General features: G+C 35.8%; 1 long non-coding RNA gene across 2 annotated transcripts; it reads right to left on the bottom strand.

The window, feature by feature from the left end:
* Positions 1–8398: 8398 nt before the first annotated feature.
* On the bottom strand, positions 8399–11430 carry LOC120243892. 2 transcript variants are annotated; one of them, XR_005531421.1, is made up of 2 exons: positions 11322–11430; positions 8399–8704 (listed from the first exon to the last, which is right to left on the bottom strand). It is a non-coding gene; the product is annotated as an uncharacterized LOC120243892 (long non-coding RNA). The 2 variants fall into 2 exon arrangements; XR_005531422.1 differs by lacking the exon at positions 11322–11430 and adding an exon at positions 9227–9267.
* Between the last annotated feature and the right edge of the window lie 464 nt (positions 11431–11894).

The following is an 11894-nucleotide window of genomic DNA, read 5'->3' as shown; positions in this document are numbered from 1 at the left end:
CTCTCTCAAAAAATAAATACATAAACACTGAAAGATAAACCTGAGGGGCTCTTGGGTGGCTTAGTCGGTTAAGCGTCCTACTTTCGCTTAGGTCATGATCTCACGGTTCGTGGGTTCGAGCCCCGCGTCGGGCTCTGTGCTGACTGCCAGCTCAGAGCCTGGAGCCTATTTCAGAGTCTGTGTCTCCCTCTCTCTCTGACCCTCCCCTGCTCACGCTGTCTCTCTCTCTCTCCTAGAAATAAATAAAAATATTTTTAAAAAAGAAAGATAAACTTGAAGTATGTAATTATTAGATTTATTTGTGTATTGCAAAATTACTAGCTTTTGTATGAAATTGTAATTGACTCAATTTTTTAAAAATAGGTTTCTAATTTTTTAAGTATTTTTTTTAATGTCTATTTATTTTTGAGACAGAGAGAGACAGAGCACAAGCTGGGGAGGGGCAGAGAGAGGGGGAGACACAGAATATGAAGCAGGCTCCAGGCTCTGAGCTGTCAGCACAGAGCCCGATGCGAGGCTCGAACCCACCGACCGCAAGATCATGACCTGAGCCGAAGTCAGACGCTTAACCAACTGAGCCACCCAGGCGCCCCAATAGGTTTCTAATTTAAAGTATCTCCTTTGATAAATACAAAAATCAGGAAATATAAATGCTACTTACAGTAAAACTAACTTACTTTGAGATTACCGTTCTATAAATTTTACCCTCCAGGAATTCTGCAGACTTCTCTCAGACACCTTTGTGGCTCTGATCAGTTACAATTGTACATTCATTTTTGTGCTTATTTGATGAATGTCTGTCTCTGACACTGAACTATAGATCTCTGAGAGCAATTTTGGATTACCTTCATATCCTTAGGATCAAATACAATGCTACAAAATAGGCACTCAAAACATGTTTGACTGAAAAAATTAATGAACATATTAATACAGAATAATTTCTATTACATATCAAATAATAGCATCTTTACCATTTAAAGTGCATGGTTCAAGTATTATTATTTATTTATCTGTAAATTAAAGAAAGTAGATAATACAAATGATTTTTGTCCATAGAAAGGCAAACAAATTACATCCAGTAGAATGCAATTGATTATTGCTCTATGTGTAGATCAGTTTTGCATCTCTTTGTAAACGTATTTTAGCTTCCCATATTACCCACATGTATTTAGTTCTCTGAATTCTCCTTATAACATTCTACTGTTTCCCTCATTAATTATGCAATAAATAAAATAGTTGATATCTAAAATGAACATTTTAGATTTGTGTGAGTCATGGTTTTACCTTCTTTTAGGAGTATCCTTTAACATCTTAATAATCCCTTAAAAACATCTTTAATAGGGGCGCCTGGGTGGCTCAGTTGGTTAAGCATCCGACTTCGGCTCAGGTCATGATCTCACAGTTCATGGGTTTGAGCCCCGTGTCGGGCTCTGTGCTGACAGCTAGTTCAGAGCCTGGAGGCTGCTTCAGAATCTGTATCTCTTTCTCTCTCTGACTCTTCCCTGCTCATGTTGTCTCTCTCTCAGATATAAATAAAACATTAAAAAAAAGAAACCAAAAAAAACATCTTTAATAATGCTGATGGTTCACTCTACCTACACACAAACAATTTGAAAATGAATTGCATGAAGAGCAGTGTGCTGGGCTGCGCATACAAGACAAGTGCAGGAATTGAATATCTTCGTAACACTTCTTTAAAGAATTTACGAGTCAAGCTGCAAAGAGCTTAGTAAAAAAAAGTATTCATACATATTTTGCTTTTTATCATTCTTATTTCTTCAAGTAACCACAAAGTACTAGCATTGCATTACATCATTGTGACCCAACCCCAGCTTCCTGGGACACGCATGTGAAGGAAATATTTTACACAGACCATCCATATGACTTTTTCACATGGCTCTTGTTTTCAGTTACATTCATTCTTCTCGGTTTCTTTTGTTGTTATTTTGCTCTATTTTATGTATTTTTCATAACAGAAAAATTACTCAAAATTGGGAAAAGAGATAGTTCAAGCCTTGGAATGTCAGCCCCATACACGTTTCAAAGAGTGCAAAAGGTTGTATTTCAGGAGGGTACTAAAATTACATATGATTTTTTTTTTCAAACAAATGCCAAGAACTGTATCTGCTAATAAGTTTTGCCCAGCTTGGAAACCAAGCTCTGCCACGTAGTATGAGAATGCCAGATATACGACAATAAATATTTTTGGCATAGTTTCAAAGCTACATAATGCCAGACATAGGCATGTAAAAGTAATGGCAAGAACTACAAAGATTATAAAAGAAATAAAGTCACAGTTCGTAATTCATATGATTATGTTCGATAGCAGGCTTACACAGCTTTTCACGTAATAAGATCCACATGTAAAAGCATCAGCTTATTTTACTCAGAAAAAGATAACAAATATTAAAATGGCTTTTAAAAGTAAAATTTTGTTGAGAGCTTGTAAATGTATTTTTGCAAGCTAAAGGAGAGTAGCTTAAATTGGGATTTTTGTTTGTTTTATCTAGATACCGAACCTCTGCTTCCCTTTTGTCACACAGAAAAATTAAGTAAAAAAAAAAAAAAAAAACCAAATGCAATCTCAAAGACTGCAGCATCTTTTAAATATTGTCACTATAATCAGTATCTTAAAACTGGAGTTTAGGGAAAACCATTCTCCTAAAATTAAATTGTCCATCGCATTTAGAGAAAAGATGAAGGAAATACAGTTGTCAGATGCCGGACCTTGACTTGACTACTGGGTACAGATTACTGGGATCAGAGCCCAAGTGACTAAACTATTCCAAAGCCATCCCGCTGCATCCTACATTGCAGGATGCAAAGAATATTTAAGGCTGGTTTTTAAGCGCAGATATTCTAGCAACCATTGGGTGCTACTCGGGATATTTTCTTTCAGACCCAGAGAAATCAAACTCAGTTGAGTTTGTGGTGCGTTTGATTTCCAGAGATAAAAGAAGCACACTTTTGTGTTTTCCTTCTGTTTAACTTATAGATTCGAAGTGGTCAGCCATCAGGGTGGGCTAATGAAAAGCAAGACCAAGGGGAAATGCTAGTGAAAGAAGGATGGAAGAAACTGTAGAATCTGAGATAAACTGTCAGTCCCTGAGGCAAGATAAGCCAGAACACCGCAGTGCCAAGAGCAACCGGCTCAGATTTCAGTTCTTAGTCAAGAGCAACACCGCGAATTGAGGTTTACTTTCTAAAAAGGAATTTTATCAGGATGGAAGATAATAATTTAGTAGGTGAACCCAAAATAGTCACGCTTTAAGATGTTACATTACATGCATTCGAATATGTTGGTTAGTACTAAAGGTCGGTATTGTGCTGAATTTAAATTTTGTTGTGTGAAATGTAAAAAATGCTTTGGCTTCTTTTCAACACAGTGAAGATGCAGGAAAAGTTATGTGGCATCTCTCATCTACCCACTCTAATGACAAAAATGATCTTTTGCAAACACACATTTTCCTTAGTTCCAAGTTTCGCACGACATTTTTAAATACCTCTCTAACAACACAGTGTTCATGTCGAATACATGTGTAACGTAGTGGTGGTGATATACAATTTCACTTACATGTGGGTGAAAATGTTTGTTTCAAAAAGACACTTTCAGATTGAATTCTATCTCCGTTTACACATGGATCCCTTTAATGGATGTTGAGAGTTTTGATTTAGAAAGTTTAATAGGCTCGTTTACATTTTGCAAATCTCTACCTTTGAAATAAAAATGCAGTGACCCACCCATCTGCAGACAATTAAGACCAGCAGCCGAGTATAAAAGGGTGGAGAACTTTTAATGGGTGTTTATAGATTGGAAGCACCGACCCCCTTTTAAATGAAAGAGGCCTAAGAAGAAATAGTAAGTGTTAAGGATAACCATGAAATTCATTTAATCCCCCAAGCAGAAGGTCTGTTATCAAAGAATTGGCAGGACTCTAATCCTTCCAACTTAAGGTTCTTAGCTAAAGTACTTAGCAAAAGTACTCAGAAAAGAAATATCTTATTTAGAAGTGTCTTGATTATAATTTCGTAGCTGCTTTAAGGTCAAAACACAAGCCCACAGGAAGACCAACAGTAAGGTATGTGATATAAAAACAAATATTTCCATAAAATCTTTGCCCTAGCAAAAAGAGAAATTCTTAGTAGGTTCAAGGTGGGAATTTAGGGAATAGTATTTTTTTACAGGAAATACTGGTTAGGCGTTTTATATAGGGGGTTCTGCATTTGTGAAAGGATAATTTGCTCTAAAATATGTGGGCAACCAGCCTAAATTCTCTAATTGAGTAGTTTGCTCATAACCCCAGGCCATTAGGTGAATGTAAACTGTTACAGGCTTAGTAAGAAAATAGTCCCATTAGGATTTTTGTATTTGTATGTGGTTGTGGGTTAGAGTAACTGTTTCCAAAATCATGGATTAATGAAAGGCTCTTTTTTCTGAGTTTGCAAATACCAGCTTTGAAATGCTCAAACTCAAATTAAGGCAAAGATTCTTTCTTGCGTAGTTGTTTTGGTTTGGTTTTGTTTTTTGTTTGTGGGGGGTTTTTTGTGGTTAAAAAATTTTACAAGATCAAGTCTCAGCTCTAAGTTCCATTGTTAGCTATCTAAGGAAAATTAGAGATACTGAACTGACTGGTTGTTAATAAAGGACAACAGCCACATGTTATATTTGATACTGCCATTGAAATTCTTTGCTCATGTCCTAAAATTCCCCTCATTGGTCACTGCCAAGAAACTTGACACACAGAAAATGGGGATGACTTTTTGAAAATAAAGACTGGTGCCGAAATTCAAGAAATGTGTACATATGTTTCATTTGTTTCTTGTCCTGCTTATAAGCTCATATTACTGTGAAGGAGAAAGCAACTTTACGCGGTGCTTCTTGCATCCAATCCTGGGCTCCTCTTCTCAACTAAAGTCTATTTTCTTTCCTGTTCCCCAGTCCTCGTTCCTCTGTTATCATCCCACTGCTTCTTACAAAGCTTAGAATACTTGTATAGCTCAGAGCAGGGCAAGGAAGGACCCAAGATAGACTATGTAATGTTTCTTCAAATCGATAACTATAAATGCAGAAGAAATTCAGTCAGAGGAGGAAAATATCTGACCAAACAGATCAGATAAACTTAATAGACGTATTCAAAATTAAGTTAATTCATGCATCTTTTGCACATCTCCATATCCCCGCTGAAAATGGAGCTAATATTAATAAGGTTATGGGGACGAGTATTACATCAAATCTTTTAGAACCTGAGTTACGCAAGAACTCTTCTTAGCAATTAAAGAAATAACAAAATTACAGTTAGAGCCCAACACCAATCTCTTATGCCACCTGGAGCAGTGTTTGGCGTTTTCACAGGCTGTTTAACTTTTTACTCTGTCAGGTTTCCTTTTTTCCATTTTAAAAGTTCCTATTTCAAAACATACCAGTACAGCAATACCATAAATATAACCTAAATAATTTGGTTGAAAAATCAGAATAACGTGAGATGGAAGGAAATGTTTTCTTAAAAAAAAATTTTAAAGAAGATACTGAAGCAGAATTGTTCCGAAATGACTTGTGAGAAATGAGATATTAAACTCACAGACACGGGTGCATGTGAAAAATAAAGAAGGGATTTTAAGAGAGCCTTGCTCTACTGTGAAGGTAAGTTGAAATTCCCCACCTTGAAAGAATGTTCTAAAGATTTCCAGGATAGTTCAGTAGTTTTGAATAGCTTTCTTAAAATCTTCTATAAGATATAACAAAGAGATTGTATTTATTATCTTCTTTGGATTGATTGAAGCTATAATAATTGAATAATAAATTTTAGGCAAGTTGAGAGATGAGATTTGCTAAAAGGACTGATGATAAAAGAAATACAAATTGATGCCGATAACAACCAAATGGAAAAAAAAGAATTTATCTTTGAAATTCTTGCCTTAATTTCTCACTGTCAAAAATAGTAATGCCATAGAGAGGAAAAGCAGTGATCCATCGGATTCTTTCACATACCACTTTTTTTTAAAGTTTTTTTTTTTTTTTTTTTTTTAAGTAATCTCTACTTAAACGTAGGGGATCGAACTCACAAACCCGAGATCAAGAGTTTCACACTCCACCCACTGAGCCAGCCAGGTGGCCCTCACACACCACTTTACCAATATTTTTAATACCAGCATAACTATGAATTGCGTTAAGAGCAAACTGAAAATAGGTGTTTTTGTGGAGAACAAGCCCACCTGAAGTGACCAAAAGACACAGTAAAATGTCAATGATAGCTGAGATCTAACAGAGAAAAAGAAAAACCCGTAAATATACACATGAAATTAGAAGCTACCTGCATGTAAGAATGATTCAAGAGGATCCTAGATGATCCCTCAGAAGAGACAGAGATGGAATTTTTAAAGCTATAGGTGGACATTCTAAATAAATGTCGCATCTCTCTTAGTTCCCTCTGGTACTTACAATATCTTTAATAACCATGTTTTAAATGAATGAGAAAGAAAGAGGAAAAGCAAGCCCGTTGTGACAAAATATCTATTCTGTGAGCAAGAAAATACTCTATCTAAATATTTGCTCTCTCCAGTTTACTAAAATATGGTTGAAAATAGGTTTCTGGTAGATAATTGTTGACGTTGGGTGAGAGGATTTCATAATGGCATTCTCTCCTTGGTATATGTTTGATAGTTTTCATAATAAACATTTTAAAAATGAAGAAATGGACTCTAAGTTTTAGAGATTAGATAAGTTGACATTTGCAAAATTCATATTTAGTAATCAAAACTTGGAGATCATTGTGGAATTTCTTCCCTAGGAAAGATTTGCTGAGAGAAGGAATAACAACGTGGCATGTGCTATTTAGTGACAGTAAGCGAAAAGGCAGAAAAAGGCAGAAAGGGAAGTGAGGAGGGAGGGGCAAGGCACCATTTTAAGTGTGGTGGCTATTTTAACATTACAAGACTTCATTCTTCTGACGTTTCACCACCTCATTAACCTATGTGTCATTCTGAAGTATTTTGCCATGCTCTGATGATTAGAGACTCACTCGCTAACAACACAACATTCTAAATGCGAACCCTTTCCCTGGAGTCATGGTGAATTAATTTTCAATTAGTTTTCATTAATGAACTTCATTTTTATGGGTCTAATTGCTGTCCCAGCTTCGAGAAATTCAGCAAGCACGTTGGTGGGGTGGGAGGGAGACAGCTATGGAGTTTAGGAACATCCTGGGCCCTTTTCATAAGACCTTACTTCAATCATTGTCCAAAACAAACAAAAAAGTATCTAAATTATAAATCCAACATGTACCAAGAGAACCCATGAATCTTTTCTGGGGTCTTCAGAGGTAATTTTGTTGCTAGCTACAAGCTGGTGTTTACCTTGTGCCCCCAAAACCAGGCTCAAGATGGGAAAAATCAGACATAAAGAGAACAAAAGGCTCTGGGTGCGCAACTCTCTCTATGCCTTAGGTTCCTTTCATGGAAAAGGTTTATCCAGATTGTCCAGATCCAAATAATATGAGTCCATAATAGTTGGCAAATAGTTACAAACAAATTTAATACAGAAAGACAAACTACATAGTAAAACCAATGCTCTTGGATTTCTAATGAAAGACCAGTAGCCTGGGTAACATGCCCCCAAACCAAAACCCAGCAGCTTCTCAGGAAAAGTGTGATACCCTTGTGCCAAAAGACAATAAGGTTTCTAGCTCTTTCCATTTCCATTTTAAAAACCTGTAACTGAGAGCCATGAGATACTCACCACCCACAGCCTAAGACTTTGCCTTTATAACATTTAACGAACATTTTTCTTCCTTGTGATTTTTCCATGAAGAAAAGAAGTTTGTTGAGAACTTAATCCTTCGGTGTGAGCTCTTGAAGAGGCACATATTTTAAAGTACACTGTGATTTTAGAATTATAAAAGGTATTTAATTCCATCTTGTTACTCTGACTCAAAAATAAATAAAGCTCAGGGTGCCTGGCTGGCTCAGTCAGTGGAACGTTCCACTCTTGGTCTTGGGTTGTGAGTTCGAGCCCCACGTGGGGTGTAGAGATTACTTAAAAATAAAATTTTTATAAATAAATAAGGCAAGCTTATTTCCTAGTTAATGGTGTTAATTCTTCCCTTCACACACAAATGATTATTTCAGCTTTCTTTCAGTAGGTAGTTATTGAGTACTGATTTATTTGTAATACTGAGATCTTCAAAATTGTATCTACAAAAGCAAAACAAAAACAAAAAGCTAGAAGAGGGGGTCCTGTGCTGGTGAAATTATAAAGTAGTTGAGTGATGAAAGAGGAATGCATGAAATTGTAGAGTAGCGACAAAACAGCAAATAAGTGCAAAACAAATCAGCAGAAATTATAAGGGGACCTGTCCTGAGCATGTAAAGTAAAGCAAATTATGATTGCCCAAGACTTAGCTGGTGTTTTATTGTCTTTATTTACTTTCTTCGTCAGAAGCAGTTTCTCTGCATTGCTGAACATTTATTATGAAAACAAATTCAGATTTCAATTCTTTTTAAATGAGTGGTATCTTCTAGACAGAGCATTTCCTGAAATTCAGTTCTTTGCCCCCAGAGAGGCATAAAAATAAAATTGGGGATCTTCTGTGATGATGTAAAGACAAGGACTTCCACAAAAATCACTGGAAGCTAGAAATGTAAAATACTTTATTATGCACGTCACTTTAAAAGATCTGGAACATCACAGGACAAATTAGAATCCAATCTGTAAAACAGAAAAGGAATGATAGATAATAAAACTGAATTCGCCATATACAGGAACAAAACTACCCCTCAAAAGAAGTAGGTGGCCCATTAGCTAATACGATGAATTAAGGACAATTTGTCAAAACATTTAGAAATGTTTAATCTTTAATAAATGTATGTGTTTTTAACAAAATATTTCCTAACTGGTTATGAATTTAAGGTCTGGAGTCCGATGATGGGGTAGTAGAAAGAGGTCAGGTTTTAGAGCCAGACAGACAGACCTAAATAAATCCCATTTCTGACGTTTATGAACAGATTCCTAGGCAAGTTTCTGAACGTTTCTGAGCCTCAGTTTCATTATTGGTAAAGTACAAAAAATAGTAAGGCCTACATAAGAAGGATTTTGGTGAGGTTTAATTGGGATAACTCATATAAAAGGTTTTGCACGTGGTAAGCACCCAATAAAAGTGAACTCTTGCTATGATATATACTCAAGTAAACATGTGGAAGCAAGAAAGTCTCTAGGAGGATTGGGAGGTACCTTAAAAAGTTATCCCAGGGGCGCCTGGGTGGCTTAGTCGGTTAAGCGTCCGACTTTCGCTTAGGTCGTGATCTCGCGGTTCGTGGGTTGGGGCCCCGCGTCGGGGTCTGTGCTGACTGCCAGCTCAGAGCCTGGAGCCTGTTTCAGTCTGTGACTCCCTCTCTCTCTGACCCTCCCCTGCTCACGCTGTCTCTCTCTCTCTCTCTCTCTCTCTCCTAGAAATAAATAAAACATTTAAAAAAAATTTTTTTTTTTAAATTTTAAAAAAAAGTTATCCCAGCGAGGTATATAAAATATTTTTATTAAAAACCACTAAAAACATTTGGATACAGAACCAAATGAGAATGATGTGGCTGCCATCGCACAAGCTACCCCGTGGTCAATTCAAAGCACTGATGACATGTTATCAGTTTCCAAGTCTCAAATTCTGGCACAAAAATCAAGAATTTTAGTATTATTTTCCCTTCATAATTCCACAGAAACACCAGACTATTGGGTTCTAGTTTTTGTCCTAAACTCTCCTGAGTTAAAATCAACAAGAATATACATGTCCTGTGTCTTCCCATGAATAAAACATAAGTGGATATACGTGGTCTTATTAAGTCAGTTGGGAAAATAAAGTCCCCTGAAGTCATGCACCTGTTTTCTACATGTTCTGATGTAGGAAACGTCAACTCCCTTACAAGAACCACTGTGAAACTAGGCTCTTGAGTACATTTTCCTAAAATCAACATAATAATGCATTTTCTTACATGATACAGGTTTTTCCAAACCATTGAAGGACTTCTTCAAGACTCCCTAAACTTAGTCATAATGTCCTTATAAGGTAGATGATTTTTATGACTCTGATATTTTTTAGACACAACCACACTATAATAGCTGCAAGTCAAAGAGTTATTACCATAAAAAAGCAAGGAGAGAGAATTGAGTAAAATTATAATTCTGACTCTGCAAGATATTTTCAAAAAGAAGCCTTCTTACCTGTGGTAAAATAATAGAATGTTATTGCCCCCATTTCACCCTTATAAAATGTTAATTATTTTGTTTTCGTTTTTTTAAAATAGTAAGACACATACATAATTTCCAAAGTTTTAAAGTTTAAGAGGATATGTTCCCCCTCACTGATCTCTCACTTAAACTTGGTTCTTAAGTTGGAGGATCTATGCAGTCGTGTAGAAAGTAAATGTAATTTTACACTGATTTTACCTAATATATAAATGATAGGTGACAGATAGAATGTACCTCTGCCTTAATAATATAGTATACATTATTATCTTATGTATTACATTTTATAATATTAGTTAATAAGGTAGTATATTGAATCAGAAGTAAATTAACAAATAGAACAGAAGTTACTGCAAGGATTTTGTGACTTTTAGTTTTGAAGAAAATATTTAGCATGAAAGCCCGTTGTACTGCAAAAAGACCGTTAAGAAAAGTTATGAAAACCATTTCACTTAAGTGCTATTTGTATAAAGTCAAAGGAGAATTGCAGTGTATACTGTAGCTCCTATCTGGCCGGACCCAAATAACTGAAATTCTTGGTAGTCATAGGCAGTGATTACTCGTGTTTCTATAGAAGGCCCTATAACCTCTGCAAGACGCAAGTGCCTTCGGAAGTACAAAACAGCACAATCATTTGACTTAGTCTTGATATTAAAGTCATCTTACTATATTCTATTTCCTTAAAATGTATGCCCCAGAACTTAGAGTTTTATACCTGTGGCAATTGTTTTGTTACCCAGAATATTAAATTAATCATACTCTGTATTTATTATCCTTAAATTCTTTTTTTTTAATGTTTTATTTATTTCTGAGAGAAAGAGAGACAGTGTGAGCAGGGGAGGGTCAGAGAGAGAGGAAGACACAGAATCTGAAACAGGCTCTAGGCTCGGAGCTGTCTGTCAGCACAGAGCCTGACACAGGGCTTCAACCCACAAACTGTGAGATCATGACCTGAGCCAAAGTCGGACACTTAACCGACTGAGCCACCCAGACACCCCCATTAGCCTTAAATTCTTTAAAAAGAGGAGTTTCCTCTAAGTTTAACATGGATATAAGAGGACACATGGAGAGAAGGAAAGCTGATACTTACCTCTACGGCATCATAAGTAAGATGTGTGTCCTTTGTTCCCACTCTTGACTGCATTATTGTTAATATTGCCTTAGAGTAGACTGAGAAATTTTATACTTTTGTTGTTGTTTTTCCTAATAAATAACAATGGTACATTATCAAGCATTCAGATGATTCTTAATAGATTTTGATTCCAAAAACACAATACCTTAAATGCATACGATGTATTTCAAATGATTACATTGCTGCTCTTTAGATATTTTCTACAAGGAAAAATACTTTAAGTAAACACAAGTAATTGTGCTGAGATATCATAAAGACACATTGAACATTTATGGTACTCAGTTTTATAAGTTAACAATTTAATACTATTTACTGGTGGGGTTTTTTCAGAGCTAGTTACTTTGGTTTTTTTTTTACATCCATTTTAATAATTATGCATCGTACATGGATTGAATAACCACCTTAAAGTGTGTCTCCCTGAATCTAATTTGGAAGGTAAATTATTAACACAAAAAAACATTTTTAGAGGTTCCTGCTGAAAATTTTAAAAATATCTTATGCGTGCTTTGCTTTGAGTTTTTAAAATGTTTC

The sequence above is a fragment of the Hyaena hyaena genome, unplaced genomic scaffold (assembly GCF_003009895.1).
Source record: "Hyaena hyaena isolate Hyena2069 unplaced genomic scaffold, ASM300989v1 scaffold_359, whole genome shotgun sequence".
Lineage (NCBI taxonomy): Eukaryota > Metazoa > Chordata > Mammalia > Carnivora > Hyaenidae > Hyaena > Hyaena hyaena.
This window is presented reverse-complemented; position numbering and strand designations above follow the sequence as displayed.